General features: G+C 39.8%; 1 long non-coding RNA gene across 13 annotated transcripts in view; it reads left to right on the top strand.

Annotated features, from left to right (window-relative positions):
* LOC121676471 overlaps nucleotides 1-26,871 on the top strand; it is a 76,178-nt gene that overhangs the window by 32,038 nt on the left and 17,269 nt on the right. For 10 of the 13 annotated variants that reach the window (XR_006020481.1, XR_006020478.1, XR_006020483.1 and 7 more), the window contains one exon: nucleotides 11,998-12,306. The exons of 2 other annotated variants lie outside the window; for them this stretch is intronic. This is a non-coding gene — a long non-coding RNA (uncharacterized LOC121676471). Of the gene's footprint in view, nucleotides 1-11,997; nucleotides 12,307-21,647; nucleotides 21,784-26,871 lie in introns of all 13 variants that reach the window. One more of the 13 variants, XR_006020475.1, reaches the window with a different exon arrangement.

The raw sequence follows: 26,871 nt of genomic DNA, 5'->3' as shown, positions 1-26,871 counted from the left end.
TAAAGACTTTCCACGCAATGAAGTCACTGCTTAATTCTGAGGCGCACAGAAATGATTAGTACACAGTGCAGGAGGAGCACCTCCTGAGAACTGCTGAGGGGCTGTTTAAAAGAAAATAGAAGGAAAAGGGGAAAGGTCAGTTTAGATTCCAGGTTGTCAAATCATGGAGACACATTCAAGGTCCATTCCAGCCTTCTGTATCACCAGAATGGCACAAAAATGTCCCATTCACTCTGGGCCAGATACACAGGCTGTTGCGCTTCTATTTTAATTCTTAGGATGGTCCATGTTAAAAGTGATAGGAACTATCCAAGTTCCCTAGTGGAAACATTAAATTTCATTATATCTTCCACAAAAGTGAGCAATATTTAGGACATTCAGCTGAGAAACCCATCTTCATAAGCTTGTGCTTGTGCCATTATGTTCTTGACCATCTTCTTTCCATAAGAGTAAAAAAAGTTTTCCTTTTCCTTCAGCTTCTCCCATGTTTGTTCTGCTGTTCTTGTTAGCATCGCTCTTTTGCTTGAGTGCCTATATTCCTGTTTTCATTCTTCCTCAATATTGAGCTTGGTTATTTATGGGATCAGTATCACTGTCTATTACCATGATGTGCAAATGCTATCTCTAAAAATTATCAACGTGCCTAGTAAATTTCATGCTGGTTTTGGTACATTGCCATACTCATTAGAAAACCCAAAGTGCTCAGGGTACAGTTCTTTGCAGGGCTGCAAATTCATTTGGGTTTTATTTGAGACAAGATCCATGATGCAGAGGAAGGGTTTGATGCATTGATTGCATTGCCCCAGAGGATAAAGCAGCTGCAGAGGCTTGTTGATCAGAATTAATTTTAGTTTCTGGAGTTCAGTCCATCAACTGCTTTAGAAATTAGGACCAAGTTTTCAAACCAGCTTCCAGTTTTTGAACCAGCTTCCACAGCTTTTGGAAGGGCATCTTGACACAGGGGTCTGAGTCCATGAGAAAGAGCACAGAGGAAGCGTGTTAGTGCTTAAAAGTTGTATTTGTTTTGCTACAGCAAGTAGAGCTGCCTGATTTTTGATCTGACCAAGGTATGGGTTGATCTTCGCTAAGTAGTAAGGAACTACCACAAGTTTTCCAGCAGATCAAAGGAGGGAAGAGATGCTTTCTAGCCATCCACACCTATGAGGGCATCAGTCAGTACCCTGTTTTGCCATATGGCTGTGATAGCTCTTAGAGTTTCAGGAGTATTTTCAGGCCCTTAAAACATTTTCCTCAGCCTGACCAACACTGACTCAGTCGTGTCAGAGTTCAGCTTGAGCCAGTCAGCCATACTTTATCAAAGAGCTGAATTCCTGTTGGTGTTCTGTCTTTTCAATAATAGTAATAGCTGTAACTGTTGAGAATGAGTATCCTTGCAATGTTATCAGCTATGCCTCTGCCACCTTGCAGTATCCACAAGAGATCAAAGAAAAAGGATATGTGTGACCCTGCAGGTGAAGGCCTGGACAGAAGATACAATTACACACCGTTCTGAGCTCTGCTTCAAACAAGACATTGCAGGTACCACAAGCAGGGTCACCTTTTTCTGAATCCAGCATTTTCATGGCTTAATGCACCCCTACATATGGCTCTATATGGGAGTATCAGGGTTTTTTCTATATTAGTGGTGGCCAGAGTGGCAATAAAGACAGTTTCCACTCTGTGTCCTGATGTGAACCCTGACTGTGAGGCCTCCAGAAACCTGGCACTTGTATGCTGTTGGCATTTTCTGATTACTGTGTTTTTAATCATTTTGCCCAGAAATGAGATGGCAATTGCAGACATCTTCAGGGATAATATTTCCTTCCTGAGGAGTGGAAAAATGACTTACTTTTCAAGGAGCTTGATAGGTGAATCTCTCTGACTGAGGCACTGACTATTTCCATCTTTGGCAGGCAAAATTCTTCCGCATTGTTACCAATACAAAAAGCCACAAAAGTGATTCATATTTTTATGGCTCTAATTTTTTAGCACTTTCCTTAAGTTTTGCCATATGGATATGGGATGGGATGAAACAGATAATGGTATCTCTTGAAAGATGAAGCATTTTTTCCCTACATGGATTTATTGGATCTTACCAGTCCTGTATCTTGATGATTCTTCACAGGTTCCAGGACTTCAGTCTAACACTGCAACTGAACTGCCTGGCTTGATGAGCTGTTTTGTGTAGTGAACTACCCATTCTGGTTTTAACTGTGCAACACTTTTTGAAGAGTGATTTCTGTCTTTCTGATTCATTGGTCTTGAGCCATCTCTGAACTATGGTGAATTTCCTATCAGTGTGTGCAGGTTGGAATTTACATGTTGATGACAATTAATATCAGCTAGTTGGGCTGCTGGTTAAGGCATTATTTGTACTGTATTTGTGAGTGAACTTTCCAGCAAGAAGGTTCTTTTCTGAATCAGACCTGTTTGGTGAGAAAATTCCAAAGCACTGAGAAAGCAGCGGCGAAACTTTGGCTTGATAGCATCCAAATCAGACCAAAAAAGTGGTATGTTGGTTTCACTCCCATCAGCCACTCCAAACTGTTCAGTCCTATGCGTAAGATCTGTAGGGCACGTACCTTGTTCAGCCAGTGTGCTTTCTGTGTTTGACCACTTTCAGTGAAAACCTTACTGATGTTACTTTCCTATTGGTCTCTGGCCCAGTAGAAGATTCTGGTTTAAAATAGCTATGCAGCCACCCTCTGTGCATTCTGTGATTTCTTCTCAGAGACAAAGAGTTGTGTAGACTCAAAAATTATCAGAAATTGTGTCCTGGATAAGTCTGTCTAGTCCTTACTCAACACTCAAGATCTCTACATATCTAAGACAACTATTAGTGTAATAATAAGGAATTAGTTCTTGTGCTTCATATACTACGATTTAGCTTTAGGATTGGAGGAATGGGTTGCTCTATTTGTTGAGTGGGTTTTTTTGTTTTATTTTGTTTTGTGTTGTTTTAAATGAGAATTCTGACTCTATTTCTGGGATGTCTGAAACTCATTTCTCTTTGTCGTCATTCATAATCAATTCCAGAGGTATCAAGTATTTTATAAAATGGTAGCTGCAGATTTTTTCCTACATCAGCCACTGGGACTAAAAAATAAATGCACATAATAGGGCCAGAATCTCAAGACATATGTGACACTTTGTTAAGCCTGTGTGTATCATAGTTTACAGCCTCAGAAAGTTCTTGTTCTTTTCTCTGATTATATTCTCAACTACTGTTCCATTCAAATGTAGCCAAAGACATGTCATTCTTGTTCTAATTCCTATGAACAAAGCACACAGCTTTTAGTTTTCATTCTTGGCCTCATTAATAATGATAATGCAATATTACAAAACAAATATAAACAGCGAAGAACCTCTAGGTGATTGTCAAGTTCCACTTGAGGATACACATTTCAGGAGCCCCACATATTCAGCTTATCTGACAACTAACCAGTTCTTTCACGACTCATTTCAAACTGCTGGAAATGGTAATAATGAGAAGCATTTTCCAAATGAAGTGAGAAAAATAATGTTTTACCTACCAAAAATCTCGAAACACTTGTTACTCAGTACCCACATGTAGAGGGACATGGCTGTGCATCTGTCTCTAAAATATGTGTGCCTGAGAAAGGAATCCAGTGGTATTCTGGGCCAGCAAAGGCTACTTATGACTCTATAGATGCACTTTTTTGACCATTCCAGAAAACGTTCAAGACACACTAGTTCTGAAGCCTACAGCCTTTCTTCCTTTTCCTTATTCCATCACCTTTTTGTGTATATAAATACAAAATGCTGTTAAGTACTGCTTCCAGAGACAGCTATTATGTTAGTGAAGGAATGCCCAGTACAAACTAGTTTGCTTACCTCCAGTGTGAGCTTATAGCTGTGGGGAAAAGATATAAATGGAAAATGCCATCCTGACTATTATTGTCTATTTTTATTTTATTTTGGAATATTTAGATGTGAGCCTTTAAAGATAATGATTGTGAGGAACGGAGCCAGAGAGTTGTTCCTTCTTATGGCATTAATTCTCATTGTCACTACTGTACATATTATCTTCTAAAACTGGACTTAAGCTGTGGTTTGGATTTGTGGGAGCTGCTTTTTTTGGCTTTGTTATATAACCACACTTTCAACTGTGCCAAACAGCCTGCTTGTTTCAATAGGATGATAATTTGTTAAAGCAGGAGGGAGGAGAGAGTGACTGAAGTGCCACGTCTGCTTGGTTTTGCAAATATGGCACCTCATACCCACAAAGCATTTGCAAACATATAGCCAGCACTGTAGGCGGAAGCTGTGTTGCATACTTTAGGAATTACCTCTTTTCAAAGTCTCAGAAATCTTGTGGGCTCAAAATATTCATCAGCATACTGATGTTTAATAAGTTGCCATCTGTCAGCTGAAATGTGGTAAATCCAGTGTGAATGCTTTAAGCCCATGGAAAATGTAAGGCAATTTGATGTAGCTTTGCCTGCTAAACTAAGCCATACTACCCTGCGTTTGGCCAAACTAAAAGTGTGCATCCAGGTATTTCCAGGGACTCAGCTGATTTACTAAGTTGACCCATGATTGTGAGTCCTTCTGCACCTCCATCTGCAGCCAGATGATACTCAGAAACAGATCTGGAGGGATGGCTAAATTTAGACATTTTTAAATTTAATTCAACTGCTTTGGCACCAGAAAGTCTTTCAGAATTTGCTCTGGCCAGGATGCATGGAAAGTACGTGCTCTGAAATGTAACACTGATTATTTATGGATTTCTACACTTCAGTATAGCGAGCGTACAGGAGCTAACCCCCTCTCCCTGCCCCCACCAAAATCTTTCAAGTGATTTTGTGGAGAAAGGTTTCAGAGAAAAACTCAAGAAAAAGGAGAGATGTGCTTGGGTTTTGCTACTTATCACTGACTATTCTTGAAAAATTGCAGGGGGATTTGTGGGTTACAAGTGTACAACTCATACTATACAGTGTGTTACTAAGTACAGTACTGTCTTGCAGGAAGTAAGGTTTGAATGTCACTCTTGGGCTTTGAATACATTGTAGTGGGAAATGAACAGGAATTACCATTTCATCATGCATCAACTGACAGTTTCCTTTGAAAATTCAACTTCTAATTGACTGCCATATTCTTAAGGCTGGAAGAGACATTATAATCTCCTTTGCTTGTCCTTCCATGTGACATAGCTTGCAAAATCTACATTTACATTTCCCAACTGAAACAAGCCTAGAACTCAAGCAGGCTCAACGCTACAAGTTTTTAAATGTCCATTTTTAAGACGAGTCAGCTGGAAACTTCAAACTGCAACACATTCTATCTTTAGAGGAAAATGAATTTGATTTATGTATGAACTTTGTGCCTTGGCCTTGACTCAGTTTTTTTCTAAGTAAAATTAGTATCTGGCAAAAATACTCCAGCCCCCTTACTTATTGGGTAATATAGTTCACTGGTCATTTAAAGAAGTGTAAAAAGATATACCTGGGAGACTGCATTCCTTTGGAAGGATGCAGAGTACCTCAAATGCACAATAGCCCTCGCTTGGGTATGAAGTGCAGAAAAAAGCAACTGATTACAAATATTCCTGACCTTTTAAAATCAAGATGCAAATAGTCCTCATCTATTCAATCTGCACTGAAGTAATGACCCATTAAAAAAAAAAAAAAAGTTTGGATTTCACTTCTATTTTTTATTTAATGACTAAGTGTAGACACTAAAGAAGGGAATTGCCTGTTTTTATGAGCTGATTCCCTTTCCTTCCTCCTTGGCTCATGTGTCTCTCTGGTGACTAATGGGGAGGTTGCTTCTCTGGAACACAAGGGGAAAGTTTCAGTAAATTGCAAAAGCATGTTTGTTACTTGGAAGTCTTGGCACATTTTTGAGCAAAGTTCATGGAAACCGTAAAACTATTCTCAAGAAAGACTTTGAGGCCATATTCTCAAAAAATGCACCTACGCACAGGGACCTGCTTGTGAAAAGTTCATTGCAGTGATCAGATCAAGAATCTGAGCTGTTGTGCCGTCAAATAGATGTGCATAAAATACACGACTGCATCTGCAGATGAGGTAGTTTCCCTGACATGAAAATACACAACTCTCAGATTTGCATGGTTGTCTCTATGTTTTATAAGGGTGAATTAAGTACCTAATTTTATATGACAATTAAACTCTTTCCTTACCTCTTTCCTTGACCCTCCTGTTTTCCATGTGCAGAAGATAAAAGGTTCCCCTTTAGAACAATCTAATGCTTCTAAAATGTTCTGCCCTCACAGAAAGCACTACATGAAGCAAAATTACTAATAAGGTCATAATGGAGGCTGGTATGTTCTTACAGTAACTTGATCTCGGTAAAACTTTTAAGTCTTCCTACCAGTAACTTGGGTTTTGTTTTCTTATGTGAGGAAAACCAGAATCTATGGAATTGTAGGGAAAATAAACAGATCTGCAAGATGAGAGGAGAAGGAGAAGGAGAAGGAGAAGGAGAAGGAGAAGGAGAAGGAGAAGGAGAAGGAGAAGGAGAAGATGTCCTCTGGCAAGCTTTGAGTTCTAGAAAAATAAGCTCACACTAGTCTTTTGGCTGCCTGGATTACATCTGCAGCTGTTCATGTGCTCTCTTTATTATATGTCCACTTGCTGGCTTTAGTAGTCATATTCAAAAAAACAATAGCTTTTTCTTTTCTTAAAATGCCCATTAAAAATGGATATTGCAGTCACAAAAGCTGTTAAGCAAGCATGCTGAGATACCTGGGAGACGTACATAGGACAGGAATATTTTTTGTGTTTCCCTACCAATATCTTTCCAACTCAACCTGGAGCAAACAACTCTAATAGAAAAAGGAAGCTTCATTTTCCGTAGTCCCTTAGGTCTTGGCTTCCCCAACAAGGAAGTTACATAAACGTCTTCTCTGATGATGACTTACGTGATGCAAAAAGGCATTTTCTGAGAACGGAACTGAAACTACATCTTCATTTCATACAACCCATAAAAACATTATATAGGTCATCATTGGCAAGGTTTTAATTGGAGGCCAACATCATTTTCCTGAGCTCCTCATAGTTGTTTGAACTTACACTTTTTTTACCAGTCCTGTACCCATCTTGGAGCAGTCTGCAGTGTGTCCAGCACGAATGTGTTTGCATGTTTGCAACTGACTTTAAAATACCTTGGTGATATGGCTGTTGTCAGCAACTTGCTCTACCTTCCTTTGTCCTTTTCTTGTATATTCATATAACCTGAAACATCCTGGGAGGTTTTCCCTTTCAGTTGTGATTCACCTAAAATTCTTTCCTTTGGTTGTTACAAGTCATGTCAGATGTATCAACACGGAGTTTCTCTTCTGAAATACACTCTCTTAAAAGGCACATGTGCACACACACACACACACACACACGGAAGCTGTTGAAAATCAATAGATGTAACTTAAATACTGGGAGTGTATAAAAACATAAACCACAATTCATCATTCAAAATATATTAGCAAATGAGAGCCATGGGGAGAGCTGACATAAGCAATCTGCCCAACATACAAAGCGTTAATTTTCTGGAAATGCCCCAGATGTGCTGGCTATAACTACCTAACCCTAGAAACATTCACAGACAAGATTTTGAACAACTATTTATAAGAGTAACAACTCTGACACTGGGTGTTGTCTGAGAATTAATGACTGCCCACAATTAATGGCCCTCAACTGCATTTGAGCCATCAGCTCCTCCCAGCTAGTCATTAGTCCCTACACACAGTTCTCAAACTCCTGTTGTCCATTTGGTATTGGACAAGATGAAAATACATTGTCTTCAAACACTGAAAAAGCTTGCAGCAATGTAAACTTTCAGTAACTCTACTGCTTTCTTGACAAGGTTTGTGCTAGGGAAATTTTTGTGTTGTTTGGTCCTAAATGATATCTTTTACATATCCTTTGATTCCCACAATTAATCACTGCACAGCACCACAGGGAAAGAAGACTTCCATATGCTGTAGTAATAAGAAGCCTCCAAGAAATGTGACTAATAGAGGAAATGTGCAGCTTAAGCTGTGAATTAATAATTTATGTGAATTGCAAACAAGAGTTTGCATATGGTGCAAGTATGATTACAGATGAAGCTGTTCATGCAAATAAAAGGATCTGAGAAATAGTTGCACAGCTCAGGACCTGACTCCCTTTATGACCAGGTTTTCCAACTCTTATGACTTTGAAAATGCAGGGCTTGGTCACACACAATATAAAATCTGGGGCTGTGACTTTGGCTTTAGAGTGTGATTCTGATCTGAAGAGAGACTCCTCCAAAAATATGGAGTGCTCATTTTATGAAGTCTTCCTATTCCTGTACTCAGAATCATACCTGCTGACTTTGGAGACATAAATCCTGTGCTGAAAAGCAACAGTAAGTAATGCAGGAAGTGGCACTGGGGCTAGGAGTGAGATGAAGGAGTCACCCACACAGTTCCTTGCTTTGGGACAGAACTGAGTTAAAAGCTGGGATTTCCCTGTCATGGAAAATATTGTCACTTTTCAAATTTCTCTCCTTCAGAATAAAAACAGTTTGAAACTTCCTGTGGAATGGAAATTCTGCTGAAATATTCTGTTAAAAATGTCACAGTACAAACAGAAGACCTCCCAATCCAGAAAGTAAAGGGTTTCTGCCTTGACTTAGACACAGCTGTCCACTTATAAAATAAAACCTGAGAATCAGCTCATAGAACATTGTCAGCATTGTACATTACACATCCTTTCAGACAGAATTGCTACACTATTGCATGAAATGTCAATAACAATACGTTTAAATCCCCTAAAAATAAATTATTTTTCATAACAGATTCAATTTTCAAATGTTTGTAGATTGTCTGGATTTGGTTTCAGGGCATTTTGAAGTCTTGTCAAAATTTTGGCTTCAGATTAAAAAAAAAATTCTTTTTTAATCTGTTAAAGACCAGTGCTTAGAAAAGACAAAGCCATGTCAATCCCATACAGAGTTGCAGTGCTGGTACCTCACACAAACCAGCACACCCACATTACCAAACAAAGCACCGTGTATCTGTTTTGAATTGGCTCCTGTCGGGACGTCCATCATAATGGTGTCTGTAAGTCTGAGAATGTAAAGCTACTTGCTTTGTGGCCAACCTCTAACTACTAATAAGGGTTAGGGAGAAAGTTTCCTTGGAGGCAGTTCATCCCCTAATTACTTGCACAGATTTTCTAAAGCCCTTCTCAGATCAAGCTGGCTTTAAGTCCTGTCAGAGCAAAAGGTTTAGCCCACAAGGACAGCAGCAGCTCCTATACTCCCACAGCCAAGGCTGCCAGCACTCCAGGGCCCACACTCCAGTGAGAGCTGGGGGCACTGGAGACAGCACTATTTGCAGAGGGCTTCAATCAGGGCCAGGTGCCAGAACAGGCAAAGCAGAGCCTTGTCAAGGGTGGCAAGCAAAAAAGGCTCTGCAGCTTCCTCAGTCTGTTGGAGGTCTTGCTCCCTGGCTTGTCACCATGGTCTTTGGCAGGGATGAGCAGGAAGGCAGAGTTGTTGAGCTTTGGGCCTCTTCCAATGTCAGGATGAGTAATGAGAGCTCTACCCTCAGTCTTTGTCATACGTCTGCCTTTTGCCCTCCCCTCCAATAACAAAGAGTCTGACCTCTCATCCAAAGGGAGGCAAAATGCATTTTTGTCTTCTCTGTTAAGAATCCATGAGTCCCTTCTGATGCAGCAGCCTACAGCTCCTTTTCCTAAAGAACTAGGACTGTGGGGAAGGGAATTTGTGAATAAAGAAAAATAGGGACCTACTATTTGTGAGATGCAAACTTATTACACTGTTTTATCAATAACCATACCTGCCTGGAGATGGGGAATATCCTGAATATATGAGGAGTGGCTGAGGTCACTTGGTCTGTTCAGCCTGGAGGAGACTGAGGGGAGACCTCACTGCAGTTACAACTTCCTCACAAGGGGAAGTGTAGGAGCAGACACTGATCTCTTCTCTGTGGTGACCAGTGACAGGACCCAAGGGAAAGGGCTGAAACTGTGTCAGGGGAGGCTTATGTTACATATCAGGAAAGGGTTCTTCACCCAGAGGGTAGTTGGGCACTGGAACAGGCTCCCCAGGGAAGTGGTCACAGCACCAACCCTGACAGACTCCAAGAAGCATTTGGACAGTGCTCTCAGGCACATGGTGTGACTCTTGGGGCTGTCCTGTGCAGGGCTAAGAGCTGGACTCATTGATCCTTGTGGGTCCCTTCCAACTCAGAATATTCCATGATCCTATGATTCTATGAATATTTCTAGGTTTATTTGTGCTGCTGTAGATAGCCCAAGAGTCCTTTGATCTAACTGAAATGGCCAGGCTCCTACCTGAAAGCCCCAGCCCATGCTAACACAGGGTATCTCAGCTTGGACATGGTTGCCTGGCTTGCAGACCACAGCTGGCCCACACCTGGCCAGGTTGGAATATGAGCAGGATGGGCTCAGGTCTCCCTGAGTTCAGCTACCCTGGGCACGAGTCTATCAGATCTCAGGGACAGCTAAACAGAAGCCCAGTGAATACCAGGTGTCAAGCCTGTTGTAGATATCTTTTTTTCCTAATCTTTTATCATGCCTACAGTCTGGATTTTTTCTTCCCCTGTCACCAGACCCCTTAAAGTTGGACCAGCTGCTCACATAGATCCTAGGTAAGACACAGTCAAACAAATGAAGATCTTTACTTTGGAGTTTGCTAGTCTTCTACACCCAGTATTTCAAAGCTTTTCCCAAACAATATAAAGGTCTACGAAGGTGTCATTTCACAAATGATGAAACTGAAGGATGCAGATGTTTGAAGACTGGTCCAAGACAGCAGAGCAGGAATGAGTGTGAGAATGCTGATGTAATTGCCACAGGATTTGGGTCCTAACCAGAGGATCATTGGGAGATGCTGTAACCCCTTTAGACTGTGATATTAATTTATTTGTATTTGCATATAAGAAATGTTAGTATCATAATACATACTGGGACTACTGCAATAGTACTGTAGTAGTAACTGTTATATTACAGTCAATTAATAAAAAAGGCAGCATTCTAAAGATGTGAATGGCAGCCTTTTTTGCCACACAGTTTGGGTGACAGTGGTTGAGAATTGGCAGTATCAGACCAAAAAGGTTTTCAAAGCTGAATGCCTGAACTGGCAGTAAGAGTACCTAACAAGAAGAACAAGAAGAAATCCTTTTACAGTGAGAGAATGTAATGATTCCCATTAGATCTTTTTTAAAAAATCTCACTGTGAACAGAGTTAAATAAGTAACTGGCAGCATAAAGTCATTCACTGTTTATCAACAACAATTCTAAGTAATCTAAAGTCAGATCATTCTAAACAAAAAAATTGTTTGCAATCAGTCTTCGAAGCATCTGGTAGACTCTCCCTTCTGCAATATTCATATCTGATTACAAGGCTAGAATTAGTTGTGAGCTCCCCAACACAGACTGTGTTTTCTGTAATGACAGATCAGTATGCATAGAAACTCACAAGATGAGATGAGAAGATTGAAAAGTGGTATGAAGTATTTCCTTCCTGAATTTTGGTATGTAATCAATAAATCAAGGCAAATGTGAAAGAGGTGCAATGGGGGTGAAATGGTCTCTTTACGGTGATTCTCTGTATAAGAAGGAAAGTGTAGGTAGGCTCATGCAACATCAGCGAGGTGGGGTTAGTGGGCTGGGATTCCATGAGCCTGGGGACATGATGCTACTCACTGGGAAGTCAGAAGTAATTAGAAGCAATAGTGCTGGAAGTGGTTTCATTCAGGTTCAACTGGCCTATGTATGGCTTGCAATAAAGAAGGTGTGTCTGGAGTATTTCAGGCTAAGAATTGATTTCCAGTGGAGAAAGGAAGCTCTTAGCTAGGCATTGTAGAAACGGCAGGGTGGAAAAGACTTGGACCTCAAACTGCCCAGCACTGATGCAGGATCAGGTATCCATGCACATTCCTGACAGGTAATTTTTAACTTTTCATCATAAACCCCATGTGAAGGAGATTTTACATTTTTTTTCCAGGGATCTTACTGCAGTCTTTCACATCTTCAACTGAAACCTGTGTTAACACCTTCAACCCAACAGCGTGCAAATGCAGAACTGCTTTGGGGATCCAAAGCAGTAACTGCCCAGACCTGGCCCCACTAGCTCAACTCTCCCCTCGACCATGCTGCACTGTTCCCGGTATTGTAGACATATGGCCTAGGACAGGCAGCGGAAGAGGCTGGATCTGACCTGCTACCCTTTCCCCAGAGGCCAAAGGCAGCGGTATCTGACAACAGAGCAGATCTCAAACATCTGCACACTTACGGTGCCTGTGAAGCCTGAGCGGTGAGTCGCAGAACTGCAGGGGTTTATGCTGCCGGTGGGAAGGGCAGGGTGGGAAGGTGCCTGTCTGCATGTGCCTGGCGTGCTGCAGTAGGCACACATCACAAACCTGCACAGGAGAGCAAAACTGGGACCTACCCCGCTACTGCACAGGATACCAGTGCCTCAGGTGAAAGCAAGTCAATCGGCCAAACTAAGTTTCCCAAAATATTTAAAAGTTTAAAAAGGCTTATTTGATTACAGTGAAGTCCATTCAGCTCTGAAATTATGTCAGTGTGCTAGTTTAAAAAACCCAGTGGAAAATTACACCCCACTTAAGATACTCTCTTCTCCCCACCCTCTCCTGGTGAGAGGGGACTCTAAAAGCAGAGATTCTGAGTTGAGATAAGAACCATTTACTTGAAAAAACTGAGCCCTGCAGTACTTGGGAAGCTGCTTAGTCTGGACAGGAGTCGTGCTGCCAGGAAACAGTGCCTTTGCCGGCTGCGGCAAATGCAGGGGGTTCCCTTCCCCGGGGCAGCAGCAGCAGCAGCAGCAGCAGCACTCACATCTTTCCATGGCTTCAGCAGCAGTTACTGCTTGTGTGTGTTCAAGGGACCAGTCTGTCTTTCCCCACCACCGAGGTAAGACTGACTCCACTTCCAGCTTCCAGCGGTTCGGCATTTTCTGCTGAAACCACGCTCCCCCGCCATGACGTGGGTGGTGTGGAATTTAACAGTGCTAGAAAACTCCCACCCCTCTTTTTCCTCTGTACCCAGGACACTCAGTTTTCCTCTGCAAATGATCCCACAATGCATGAATCTGGAAGGCAGGAGACTGAGAGAGGTCGATATGTTATGTGAACAAAATTGTGACTCTTTCTTAGACAAGGTTGATGTTGGCCAATGCATCTTTCTCAGGAAGAAAGAAATATATACAGTTCTTTCTCAGCTTGACCAATTAGGAGAAGGTTTATTGTGAAACTGCTACTGGAGAGAGTCCACTGAAAGACTATGGATTTGTTGTAGGGACTGGAGCATGTATCCTATGAGGAAAGGCTGAGAGAGCTGGGACTGTTCAGCCTGAAGACAAGGCACATGGGGTTCTTATCAGCGTATATAAATATATGACGGGAGGGTGCAAAGAGTATGATGCCAGGCTCTTCTCAGTGCTGCCCACTGACAGGACTAGAGACAGCTGAATAAAACCCTCTGAATGTCCGGAAATACTGTTTCACTGGCATAGTTTGCCCTGAGGTTGTGGAGTCTAGATCCTTGGAGATACTCAAATGCCATCTGGACATGGTGCTGGACAGGAGCTGGGCTAGATGACCTCTGGAGATTCCTTCCAACCTCGACCATTCTGTGATCCTGTGACCTTGACAAATACATAAAGTCTGTATTCAATACAGGAAGATCTACAACACTGAGATGAAGCATGACAATATTTTTTGTTGTTTGACATGCTGTCTTGTACCTGTTTATTTGGGACTCCATTAGCCTTACTAACTGACCAAACAATTGCACTGACTCCTTACAATGAAAACCTCCCAGTGTCATGCCAGGGTATAAGCCTTGGTATTCCATCTCAGTTTAAATCAAATTTTTTTTTTTTTTAAAAAAAAGCTGCTATGTAAGTAGAAAAGAAGTTTCTTGCATGGCTACTCAGAACTTACTCAGCCTCCTACATGTGGGACTGCTGCCCTCTGAAAAGGGCCTTCTGAACCATTTTGAAATAGGAGCTGACATGAAGTGACATAAAGGCCTTTAGACTTAATTTGAGATATATCACCCTGATGATCTCTTTTGTTTTCATTCTGTCATTTTACTGTCTCCTGAAGCATTTTATCAAAATCAAATGGTAGCTGTGATTAGGAATAGTTCCGTATCTACTTCCTCTCTCTTTAAGTAACTGGTTAGAAAGAGATCTTTAGTAAAGTTGCTGCTTTTAGTTGCATGGCTTTCTGTGTTATTTATGATTGAAAAATCTTTTGCCCTGCCTAAATGAAATATCATCTTAAGTGGAAAACTTATTTTGCCAGAATACTATATTATTCCTGACTGCGACCTAGTTATACTCATGATGCGTAAGCCCACACATATCTTTTTATTATAAATAATGTTTTTCTCTGTTCTCTGTTCTTTCATTTTCTATGGAATCAATAATAAATATTTTCTGTCACTGTGCATCACTACAGAGGACACTTCAGTTAGACAATAACTACATGGAGTCTTGCCTTTGGGAGCTCCTTCTTACCTAGAACTGAGAGGAGTGTGGAAATTAAGGGCAGGCTTTATGCTATTGATGGCTCCTATTCTTCCTTGTGTGTGCATGCTTGTTTTAAAGGACTCATGTAGAAAGTTTACTGCACTCAAAAACAATAAAGATGGGCCAGAGTGTATTTTTCCAATGCTATTTTAAACATGTGGTTATGGCTCTGAGAGACAGGGTTTCACCAGCCACACCCTTCTCCATTTCCCAGCTTCCTCAAACAGTTCCTCAGTGCTAGGGCAGATTCACTCCACGTGGAGCAATTGTGCAATCTTACATCATTCCTCATTCTTCGCCTCTCTATTTTCCTTATCTGTCATGAAAACTGTTGTTCCAATATACTCAAGACTTAATCAGTGCATTTTTAATGAAAGGTCCTAAAGTAGGCATTGCTATAATCTATTTACATGTTTCCTACCTATTAAATGACTGACAGTTTCATCTCTAACATATCTGAATTTTACATTGGACAAATCATATTTTCAGCAATACATTTATCACTGGCAAAGATTGTTGAAGGATACAAAGTTTTGTGGGATTATTTCCTTATATGATACTTCATTTCTTATGTAAATAGTCTTTGATGATCCTGTACTTTGATATATTTTTTCATGTATTTGTATCCACAACACATTGAAAGAAATAGTAAAAACATTATTCTGATAAAAGACTATCTAAACAAACACGGTATTTTTGCAATGTTCTCTTGGGAATTAAACAGAAAATAAAAGTTTACCAGTGGCGTATTAGCATAGATCTGTAGAAAATGTGGAGGGGGCTGAAGTTAGGAATAAATTACAAGTATGCATACACAGAGCTTTCACTCTGACATTTTCCTAATTGCCATTTTACAGTTTTTATTGCCACTGTACCTGCTCATTAATACATGTGTTTTAATAAGCATTCCTGTGGTTCAAGGAAATAATTCTGTTTCATGGATGAGGAGTTAAGAAACAGAGATTAAGCAATTTATAAGAAGTCACACAGGAAGCATGTGGCTATCCCTACATCTCTCGAATGCCAGTCTGGTGGTGCAACTACAGCAGCAGCTCTCAGCTTGCAAAAAAAAAAAAAATCAGTATGAGTTGTGCTACAGCCCTACATTTGCTATTGTATAAGATCAAGATGATTATTAACTTTCAATATATTATGATACAATGCATAGCCCTTTATCTAGTATCTATGAATCCTGATCCTTAAGTTCTACCAGCTGTGTTACAAAAACTACTGCTGCTCAGAACACAGGATTTTAGAACAAGGTCTACGAACATTGACACATCATTATGGAAAGAAGTGAATGAATGATACTTGTTCTACTTATGTGATTAAAATTATTTCCCTCCTACCATTGTAAAATGCAATCCTGTAGAAAATTGCTTAACTCTCACTTAACTCTGTTCCCCAGTTGTTGTTAATGTGTGTTTGTGAACACCCACTGGTGCACAGAGTCCAGATTACCTCTACCCACAATACCTCATATTTCTCTGACATCCTTGAACGTGTTTCAGAAATATGCTGATAGAACATAGAAAATGATTGCTATTAAAAGATAATTTTCAATGGCTTTAGACAGATTGTGTTGCTAAATTCAGTTGAGAAAATACAGTTGCTCATACAGCTTTTTTAGATTTAGCATGTATCTTTGATATGATGTGAAAGTGCTTCTATAGTAAGGACACAGGCTACTTTGGAATTTGTGTGGGTCCCCTGAAATGTCCTTTCTGTGGCAGCTGGAAGACCACAATGTTCAAGCATATTGAGTTCTCCAGGTGGTAGTCCCTAAAGCTCCTTCAAAACATCTTAATCATGTTCTGGGTTCAGTTTTCTCCTTGTCTTTTTATTTACATGCCTCAACCCAAGATCAATTAAGTTTTAGGATACCTTGCTATCAGTTTCCTCTGCTATGTTTCAGTTGCTCTGTCACTGCCTCAGGAGGGGATGCCTGATGGGGATACTGCTCACCTGAGAAAACCTACACCTGTATTCAAAATGGAAAAGGCAGGAGAACAGCAAAGACAGAATTGGAAATTAATTTTTCTTTTTATCTTTTTGCTAAGTTCTTAAAATTTACTGATGGAAGAATCCAAAGACTGGGGACCTCTTGACTAAAAGAGATACCAAAATCTAGTCCCTGACTAAAATCCTTTGGATGTTGGAGTAACTAGCATTTTTCATTACTTGTGACTGGGCTGAGGTAAACTGGTTCAGGCTTAATCTGGCACAAAAGGGCAGGAGTGGTAAGATGATGGCCTTGATTTGTCCATTTATTTAATAAAATGCTAAATAGGCACTGCAAACATACACCAGATCCAGGACTTGCTGATTCTTATTTCTCACTGGGAGAGTCCTTACTTTGGAGGCTATTCTTATGGACCTGCCAGGCCAGAATCATCCTGTATCTAATGGAGGAGGAATGAGAAGAGCTAAAACGGATAGCTGAAGCAAAGACATGTAGAAATGAGTTTGATCCTGTAGACTAAGTATTAATATTCTTTGTCCAACACAAGAATACATTTTAAATGGTGAGAATTCTATGAAGTCCTTTGGAAAGTTGATGAAAAAGTTGTGAGGCTAATCAGACATGTTGTGAGAAGGAAATTCTGCAATTTACCAAAACCTCGGGAGACTCTGGCAAATTTACTTTTTCCTTGCTTCTACAAGACCAAATAAAACAATAACATGTTGTCAAGACCTTGAAATCTGTCTTTTCCACTGAAAATGGAAACTACCCCTAAGTACAAGCCTAGTGATTAGTCAAGGACTTAAAATATGTCTTCTCAGATTGGCTGTGTCAAGCAGGTTCTCGGGCAGGACACAATTAAAAAAAGCTTGCTCTTGAAGTACTGCAAACAAGACTGAATAACAGTAGTAAATTAACATACAACATGAAACGGATACTAAGCTGTATTTACATTTTCCACTCTCAAAAATGGAGAAAAGAAGAGAAGGGTAGAGGCAGGGGAAAGCAATTCAGTGTTTATAAAATTCATACATGTGATCAAAATATGTAGCTAGTATTTCAGCTGCTGCTATAATAATTGATGACTTTAAGTGGGGCTAGATTATTATAAATCTAATTTTTAAATTACCTATCTTATTCAAACAAATCTTTCCAAAATGTATCAATTGGATTAGCTCAGTGCATCGATCAGCAGCATTCAAAATTGTGCTGACTTCAGTTTTTGTGGTGTCTTCTTTGCAGTACTGTTGCCCTTATAAAAATTGTGTCTGTGGTCCTTTCAGATTTCCAAAGTTGGCTGCATCCAAATTCTTTTCGCAGTGGACATTTTGGGCAGTGAGGAATAACTATTTCCAAAACCACATTTAATTTATTTATTACCTCATCCCAGAACTTATTTTACCCTAGGGCACAACCAAAACATATGTAACTAATTATCCTGAGAATGTCCACAGCTCCAGTAAGTATGATTTTATTTTTTTTTAATCCTGCTATTTTTCATTCTTCCTGGTGTCCGTAAAGTCCTACCGAGACATTTCTGCTGGATAAATTCAGCTTTGAGTTCATGTGCAAATTCATTTATATTTCAGAATAGTTTGTTTTATCTTTTGCTGTTCAAGTAATAATCTAAATCTTGGCCCACAAACTTTTAAGTCTCTGTCAAACATTTTGGGGATATCAAAAAAGAAAGTCACAAAATGAAGGCACCAGGGCCCAGATTTATTCAGTTTAAATTCACCTAATGTCCCCATGGCTGGTGATTCCTCTTGGCTATACACAATTGAAGATGCAGGGCTAGCCAGAAGGAAACATCAGGCAAGAGAAACAAATTGGAATTTAGCCAATACAAATCAGATTTTGTGTATCTGATATTGATTAAAAAACCCCCAAACCATAAAAACTCTGAATTGTTTAGGATAGAAAGCTGTCTTATGAGCCTGAAGTTTGTTTAAATGCAGATTTTTTTTCACTATCTTCCTTCCAAAAGAGGGAAAAATTAAATACAAAATAATTATTGAACTGCAGTGGAGTCATAGGAGGAATAAATTCAGGCCATTCTGATTAGGGCTATGATACAAAGTGTTTAAAAAATAAAAAACAACCCCAAAAATCTATTGTAGAGTTTGGAAAAACTTTCAGGCAGATGGCTGCTAAATCTCTCTCAGATATACAGATTTTCTTCATTGCCACAGAACAGACTCTTCCAACTTGCTCATGGGAGTCAGGACAGTTGAACATTAAAAGTGTGCTGGCCCCAGTTCAATGGAGTGTAAAAAACCAAACCTGTTCAGTCTAAATATTAGAAGCAGCTTAATTCTCACGGTGAGGAGTTCCACCTATGCTAATTCATCTTACCAGGAAGCCTGGTAAATTAGCCTGAAGCAGCCGTCACACTGTCTAAAAATTGAATGTGCATAATAATATAGAGGAGGTACTTCTGGGTATCATTTTCTTTGCTGAGGATGCGGGAGCTCAACGCATTTAATATTCAGGCTCTTGACTAAAGGTAAAATTCCTGCCTCGGTGAAGGCAACAGCAGAGCTCCCCTGAGTTCAGTGAGGCAGATCAGCCTGATTGGGCTAATAGAAGACAGGTACTTCTTCAACATGAGCTGTTTGACTGCAGCACTTGGTGTACCTGACAACAGAAAGTGACTCTACAGCTGAAGCATGGAGTTTCCTGGTAGCCTTGCCATGTGGGAGCGAGTTCTCATTGGAACTGTTTGGTTTTAAGCCTGAAAGCACAGGGATTTAATATCTGCTGCTTTACATTTATATACTCCCTCACAGTTGTTTTTTTTTTAAACTATTAAAAGAAATAATGTAGATTCCTGCTTTTTTTAATTAGTCCAAACCCAACAGTATGTCTGGTTCCATAGAAGACTTACAATTCAGTGTGTCCCCTGAAATATTAATCTTCCAGACAAACAGCAAAAGCAGGTTTAATGGAAGACATAGAAAAAGAAGAACTGCTCCACATTTTTTAACAGATTTTGATGCTGAGCTTTCATTTATTGTGTTTGCTGGAGTTTTGAGGGACAATTTTCTTTGGAATGCTAACTACATTTCAGAGATTTTATACAGAACCATGTCCTGCATGGTCTTACTCCGTCTGTGCATGTGTCATGTGTTTTTCTTGTTACCCATTGAACCTAATGAGCCTATCCACAAGAGTAAACATAAGATGATAAAAATTTCCCCATTCAGACCCTAACTCACATCTCAAGATGTGTGACCAAATGTCGGACATTCCACTCAGAAGTCCAGATGAGCTCATCTCAGATAACTCACTGTGTTTCCATCTGGTTCAAATTTGAAGAAAACTATTTAGTTGGAAGAGGAAAAATACATTTTGTATCATTTTAATGCTGAACAGATTTAGTGACATACTTGCTTATTTAATCTACGGCTTTGGAGAGTCTAATGAACTGAGTAAGATACACATCTTGGCTCCAGGTCTGTTCTAGGATACACCAGAGAAGCCCCAATTGACTTAAATGGAATAGCATCTTTGTTAACGAGTGCAAAATGTATTCCAGTGAAAAAAAGTCTACAAGCATGGTATGAATATAAGTATTTCAAACTCCTGCAAATTACTTAACAGTTGATCTGCATTTATGTCTATTTATGTCTATTTATTTATGTCTTGTGTGTGTTTTTTTAGAGGAACGATACCGTTTAGTCAATAAAACAGTCTGGTTTTTTAATATGAGGAATTTAAGCATGTAAATCCCACTCCCAATAGCTGAAGAAATAATAGGTATGTGGATTGTCTGAATTCTGATGGGAGAGTGAAATCCAGTGTTGTGCTGCACATCCCATTCTGTGGTGCACGTGCCAGACAGGTTACCTTTGGTATAATACAGCCCAGCCTGGGGGGTGCCAAGCACCTATTAAAGAGTTCAGGGCCATCTGCTCTGTTTCAGAAAGATGGGTGTTCTCAGGATGGTCCAAATATGCTTCCTTTCTGTTGTACTGAAAACACAGAGGGGCAATTGGCATAAAAAACAGATCTTCCCACAAACCAACTTTTATAGGGAAATTCATGGCTCCTGGTGACCTTATCTGGAGAAACTACCAGGTAGCAGCAAATGCTGTAATCTGCTTAAACTGACATCACCATTGCAATAAAAAATATTGTTCTGTCCCTCTCCAGCTACTTACTCATTGCCAGTTCTGATCCATCCATTTTTCCTGTCACATGTGATGAAGAAGATCAAGGGAGAAGAACAGCTAAAGCTGTCCTGTTCTTTGTGTGGGAAGGGGTCATAGAGAAAAGAGAAGGTGGGAAAAGAGAAGGATAAACTGCATCAAGGGTGAGGTCCATGTTTTCAGTGGCAGTTCCATTTTATGCTGATTAAAGCATGTCACGGTACACTGGAGGGTACACTTTCTGCTCTCAGAGATGGACAGGCCATATTGCCAGTTCAACTACAATAAGATTTCATTTTACTGTCTCTGCCCCAATGTCACCTACAGCTCAGTTGTTCGCATTTTTTTCCATGCTAAATTATGCATATGAAACCCCAGTATTCTGCAAGTATTACTGCAGAAAAATAAATAAAAAAGGATTCAGAAAAAAGTGAGTCTAATTTTTGTTTATGAGTTGGGCTTGTTGTAGAGTTCAGTTTTCTTAAAGGTTGTGCTGACAATTTATTTTCCTACATTTGTGTTGTCATCAAAGTTGTGGCATAAAAGATTCTTAAGCATCAAGACTGGAGTGCTGTTTTCAGTGCAACTGATGAGAGAAAAGTTTAGAGGGCCGCCTCTTTTCTCAAAAGATGATACAGTAACGAATTGTAGAGAGAACGTTTTTTGGGCGCTCAACTATAAAACATTAAGAGTCTTTTGACAGTTCTTTTTTTGTCCGAAAATGTCATTTTGTTGCAGCAGTCAAACATTGAAATGTCAGCTCACCAAAATTTGGCAAAATATCTTCTCCAGATGATATATGGAAGGAAGGAAAGACAAGCTAAGAGAAAGGCCTTGGCTTTCTCCCAGCCATGGAAAACCAAGTTTCCAACCCCAGTCTGGTTAGTGAAAGCTCTCCAGAGGAGTCTCGTCCTTTCCTGGGGAGTGCAGCCACTGTGAGCCTTCTCTGGGGGCTTTGTCACAGACTTGTGCTTTGTTTTCAGTGGAAAGGTCGTGGATTGCATTCGCATGAATACAGAAACAAATTATGAAACTAGAAGCAGTTTAATGAAAAGGAATTCCAATTTTCCAGTCAGTCTTCCTTGCTTCGTTTTGTCATCAGCAGAACTCAGTGAAAAAGTAAGTAAAATGAAGTGTTCGCTAAAAGGAAACAGACTCAAGGGAACATATTTGAAACAGGTATAAATGCCAACTTTCCATTGCCATAAAATGCCATTTAGTGGCTGAGAATTTCTGTCCCCTTCATCATGGACAATCTGAGGGTGGGAAATTTTCTTATGAAGATGCCAGAGCATTTAACTGCCTTTTCAAATATCAGTTAAATATTGAGGCAGAAGCATGCATTCTGCCATGTGCACTGGTTGCAGCAATAACAGGCAGTCAATTAAGAAGGCAGAAGCAGAGGAGGGACATTTGCTCTGAGTTCTTTTCAATGAAGCACTTGGGCATAGCAATTCACAGGTGTTAACCTGATCTTCTCTTTTATGACATGATAACAAACAGTACCACTAATAATCACTCAGACACTTTTGGAGACCTGGGCAAAGAAGGAAATTGAGTTAACCCTCCTTCTTTTTTTCCTTGCCATTTATCTGCAGCAAGTTCTTGTGAACATTCCTTTACTCCCTTGTCCTGAATTTTTATGGTGTTAACTGTCCCTTTGGTAGAACAGAAAAGAGATAATTTTTTTACTCTTACTTAAAACTGACTCCGAGTTTCTTAAGGACAGAACAAAACAAAAAAATTCTACTAAGAGAGGGAGAGTAGGACAGCAAAATAGCAACAGAGTGCTTTTCTTATTCTGCTTCCTCCAAGCTTGCTGCTAGACGAAGAAAAAATGTAGCAAAAATCCTTATCAGCCACTCTGAGACCTGGCAAATTTACACTAGTGTTGAGCTGCCAAAGGCAGTGCTCTTGGTTATCTTGCTGGTTGCAGGATTGCAGCAGTGCTGCAAAAGAAACAGTTTAGGACAGACTAACTAAACAGATGGCAAGAACAGAGAAAGATTAACTGAATTAAAGAAGGAAAAGGAGATAGCAGAGAGAGGCTGGGAACAGTAACCTGAGCCTGACATGCTGGATATCATTCACAAGTGAACAGAAACTAGTAGAAATGGGGTTATCTTTTGGATCCTTCCCATCAACTCTGTCTGCCCATAGCATCTTTTAGCATGAAGAGAATTAAGGTTCAATAATGCCATAAAGAACCCTCAAGTCCCTGAATATGGTAGGCATTTTTTGCTACAAAGGTAAATTTAACTACTTTCAGCCTTCTTGGAATCAAACTATGGACACAAAAGTGCAATAAGCAAAATAGGATTTTTCTTTTGTTGTTTGCCAAATAAGCCAAATTTCCTGCTCATCAGTTTTGGAATATTTCTCCATTTTTTAAAATGTAATCTCACCAGCATTTCGCTCAGCAAGGATTTTTCTCTGAACTTTTAAAGTCCTTTTGTCTATAATGTTTCCTGACTTTATAAAGTCTTTTTATATAACAGGCAGAGGGAGACTTTTATTATTTGGACATTGATATGTCCATGCAATATAACTTGTCAGTTTTGGATTAGTGGTTTTGGTCCAATGATTTAGTCACCATTAGTTTCCCTGAAAAATAAATAAACTATTTTTTTTCAAAGAGATTTTCATTGTCTTCTAAAACATCTAATATTGTCAGCTATCAGGAAGGGCCACTGAATGCTGATATGCCAGCAGCCCTACAGCTTCTGGGATAGTGGTCTGGCAGTTTTTAAAGGCCTATTCCTCTTTCAAATATGCCTTGCAAAATATCTTAAGACAAGCTGATGGAAGTGGTGCCACTGTGGAAGTGTCACTGTGCTATGTGCCTGTCTTCTTAAAGATTTGTGTTAAGCAGAAAAAACTTAAGGATATATTCAGACAGTAGTCTCAACAGAATCAGTTTTAAGACATTACCTATGCCCTTGGCAGTGTATCCAGTAGTCACAAAAGTGAATGTGGGGTACAACAGGGTTCAGCCTGGGCACTGGGAACTACCTGGAGCCCTGGCAAAAAACTGTGCAATTGGGTCCTCAGACTCCACGTTGCTCTTACTTTCTGTAGGAAAGCAAGAGTGGGCACACCAAGGCTTGCAGCAACCAGTTCTTTCTGCCACCACGTAAAAACGGAGTAAGAAATGAGAATGTTACGCAAAGAACACTACAGGGAATACTAAGCAAAAATTGTTCTTCAGTTGAAAAAATGTCATCAGCTGATTTCCTCTTTTTGCTTCTGTATATTGCAGCACTAGGAGAAAGTGGGGGGGGAAGAAGGGGAGCAGAAGGAGGGAAGCAGGCTTATGGCCAAAATTTTATTGGTAGTCCAAACATATACTAGGAAGTCTTCTGTTAAGAAATGTTCTTCAAAGTTGTCTCAAGTTTATCAAAGTTTAATGTTGGTTTTATTACACTATTTGCCTCAGTAACAAAATTCTGAAATTAAAATAGCCATCCTCTAGTGCATATTGCCCCTTCACAGTGCAAAGGATAATGCTGATGCAAGAAAACATCTATTTGTAGTATTAAGAAGAAGAAGAAGAAAAAAAAATCTTGTGTGACTTCAATTTTGATTTGCAAGGTATCTAATGCTGAACTCTAAAGAGAATCTAAAAGTAAGAACCAGCTTTTAAAAACAGAAAGCCTTGCACCCAGGAGGGGTGACTTAAAATAGTAGTTCTATTTTAGGTCTTACAGAGGAAGAGAACTGCTCTATTACTTTCTTGCCTTATGCAATCAGAATACTGCATTAAACGATTAAAGGAAAAGAGTGAGCCAGTTCTCTAAACCCTAAGTAACTAGACATAGTTACTTAGGAACAGAAATTTGAGAACTGTTAATGAAAATCAGGAACTGTTCAAGGACCTACTGCTGCTTTGTCTATGCTCAGCATAAAGGAGAAGTAAATGGAAATAAGACTCAGTTACATTTCAGCATATACAGGTGACAAATGCAACTCAAAAGAATAAACAGACTGTTTAGAAGCGAGTCTGTTCTGTGTTTGCAATGGAGCAGGAACACATTCTTTTGGCTGGGCAGCAAATAGTGTCCCACTGTACCACTGGCTGCCTGTGCACATATGTGTGACATCCTTCAGCGTGGCATGTCAGTCACAGGGACTGAAGCATGAGTCTGGTGTGTGCTGAGGTTTTGGGAGGAAATCTGAAAACTAAATTTCAGTTCAACAGGCCTGATTAACTTAAGTCATATTTACTACCCTGTCACTGCAAGATACCTACCTATGTAGCTCGCTAGCTAGATCACTTGCCACCTTTCTACTCTCTTCTCTTGCACCAGTAAAGGTGAAATGGAAGGAGAGCAAGGGAAAAAAACACAAACCAGGAAAAACCCTGAGAATCCAAAAGCTGTTGCAGAAGGGAGATTTTTTTGAAATGTTTTCTATGAAAATATTAACACTTTTCCCTGGCTTTAGTGAGTGCACGAAACAGAACTGCTGTGTTCTGGTGCTTCCTACTCCATTCAGGTTGCAGCCAAGGACAAGTATAGGTGGCTTTTTCTGCTTATGGATTTTTTGACAGGTTCCATCTTCATCTTTTTATTTCTATTAGAAATCCACACAGAGCAATTTTCCAAGCATCTCCTTAGTAACTGACACTTAAACCACAAAAATCTCAACACTGAACTCATTATTTCCTCTCTGCTCTCCCAAACTCCCAATGATACAGAGGATTCTAAGGAAGTGGGATGTGCTAGGCATGGTCCAAGAGAGGAATCAGCTCCATGAAGACCTAAATCTAGGAGAGAGGCTGATCAAATGAAGGTCTAGCAGAGAAGCTGTCTCTCAGCTGCTGTATCCATGCTGTTGTGAACACCACTTTTTCTCTCATTGCAACAAAGCTCTAATAACAGTACTATCTAACTTCCACTTTTTGTATTTTCATTGGAGAAAAAAAAAATCTCAAAAGGAAATACTTTTCCCTATGGCCAAGTAATGTTATTCAAAAATCCTGTGTTAGATGAGGGTTGCTAAAATCCCTTTGGAATCTCCCTTGTGCAGTGTTTCTGTACAAACACAGCACAGCATTATGTTAAACCACCATGGCTGAATGATCTCTGCAATCCATGACAGAAGGAAAATAGATTGATCATATGGATTGAATCACAATAGATAGGAAAGACTAATACAGAATACATCTTCTTTAATTAGGAAATCTTTCTGTCTCAGGTATTCAAAAAGTGAAGTTAATTCATGTAAACATTTTACATCTGGGCAGACTTAAAAATGTATCAGTACAGAATATTTTAAAGTTGAAGCTTCCTAGGGGAAATTCAATAATTTTTTAGGGCCAAAACACTGAAGCCAATAGGATTTTTCTCTTTAGAATCAGAATCAAACAAAACCGTCCCCAATTCTCCCCTTGACTATTGATGACAGGCACCGGAGCTCTGCAAAGGAAAATAGAAAAAGAGCACTAATGAATTTTGAAATGAACTTGCCAAGTTGCAATACTGTCTTCATTTAAGTCTCTTCTAAGAATTTTTCCAAGGTATTAACAGGAAATAAATAGCTTATGAAAACAGTAGTATAATTTCAGTGGAGCCATTGACATACCCAGGAGCTCAAGTCAAAGCTTTTTCATGTGAGTGAGAGTCTCCATAGCCACTGGCAGAACAGCAGACATTTCATGGGTTTGGGGGTTAGTTTGGCAAACACATGTGGCTACAGTTGCTTTCTCTGCCCCAGCTTCCTCTGAAAGTCTTCACTACTTTTTTGGATAATCCTTTCAGTTCCTTTGGGTACCTTTCCATGCAGCAATGACCAAGCCAGCTCTAAACTTTTTCGTACCAAGACAATTTCTAAAGCCAAATTTCAGATACTAAAAGAGAGTCCCTAAATGAGAAATCCCAGTTTCTGGAAGCAGGATAATCTTATTAGCAAGGCATAGGTTGCTTTCCAGCAGGGCTGACTAGCTAAGGAAGCATGGCTGTTCTTTTCCCAGTGCCTGTTTTGCTGCTACATGACTGAACTGGGTTGATTTGGGTGTCCCTGCACTGGGCTGCTTAGTTATAAGCACTGAGTCTCAGTTCTTCATGCGTAAAACGAAAGCAGTAATAGCTTCCTCCTGCCATGCACACACGTAAAGGAGAAAATGTTGGAAGAGCATGTGGGTGTTTCTTGTAAAGGTTACTAGACCTGTCTAGTATCTTAGATCTCTCTTTCTGACAACTTTGTGAT

The sequence above is a fragment of the Corvus kubaryi genome, unplaced genomic scaffold, assembly GCF_017639235.1.
Source record: "Corvus kubaryi isolate FWS band 111438036 unplaced genomic scaffold, C.kubaryi_AGA036_p1.0 split1-131, whole genome shotgun sequence".
Taxonomy (NCBI): domain Eukaryota; kingdom Metazoa; phylum Chordata; class Aves; order Passeriformes; family Corvidae; genus Corvus; species Corvus kubaryi.
Note: the sequence above shows the minus strand (reverse complement) of the source record. Positions and strands in the feature narration are given on the sequence as shown.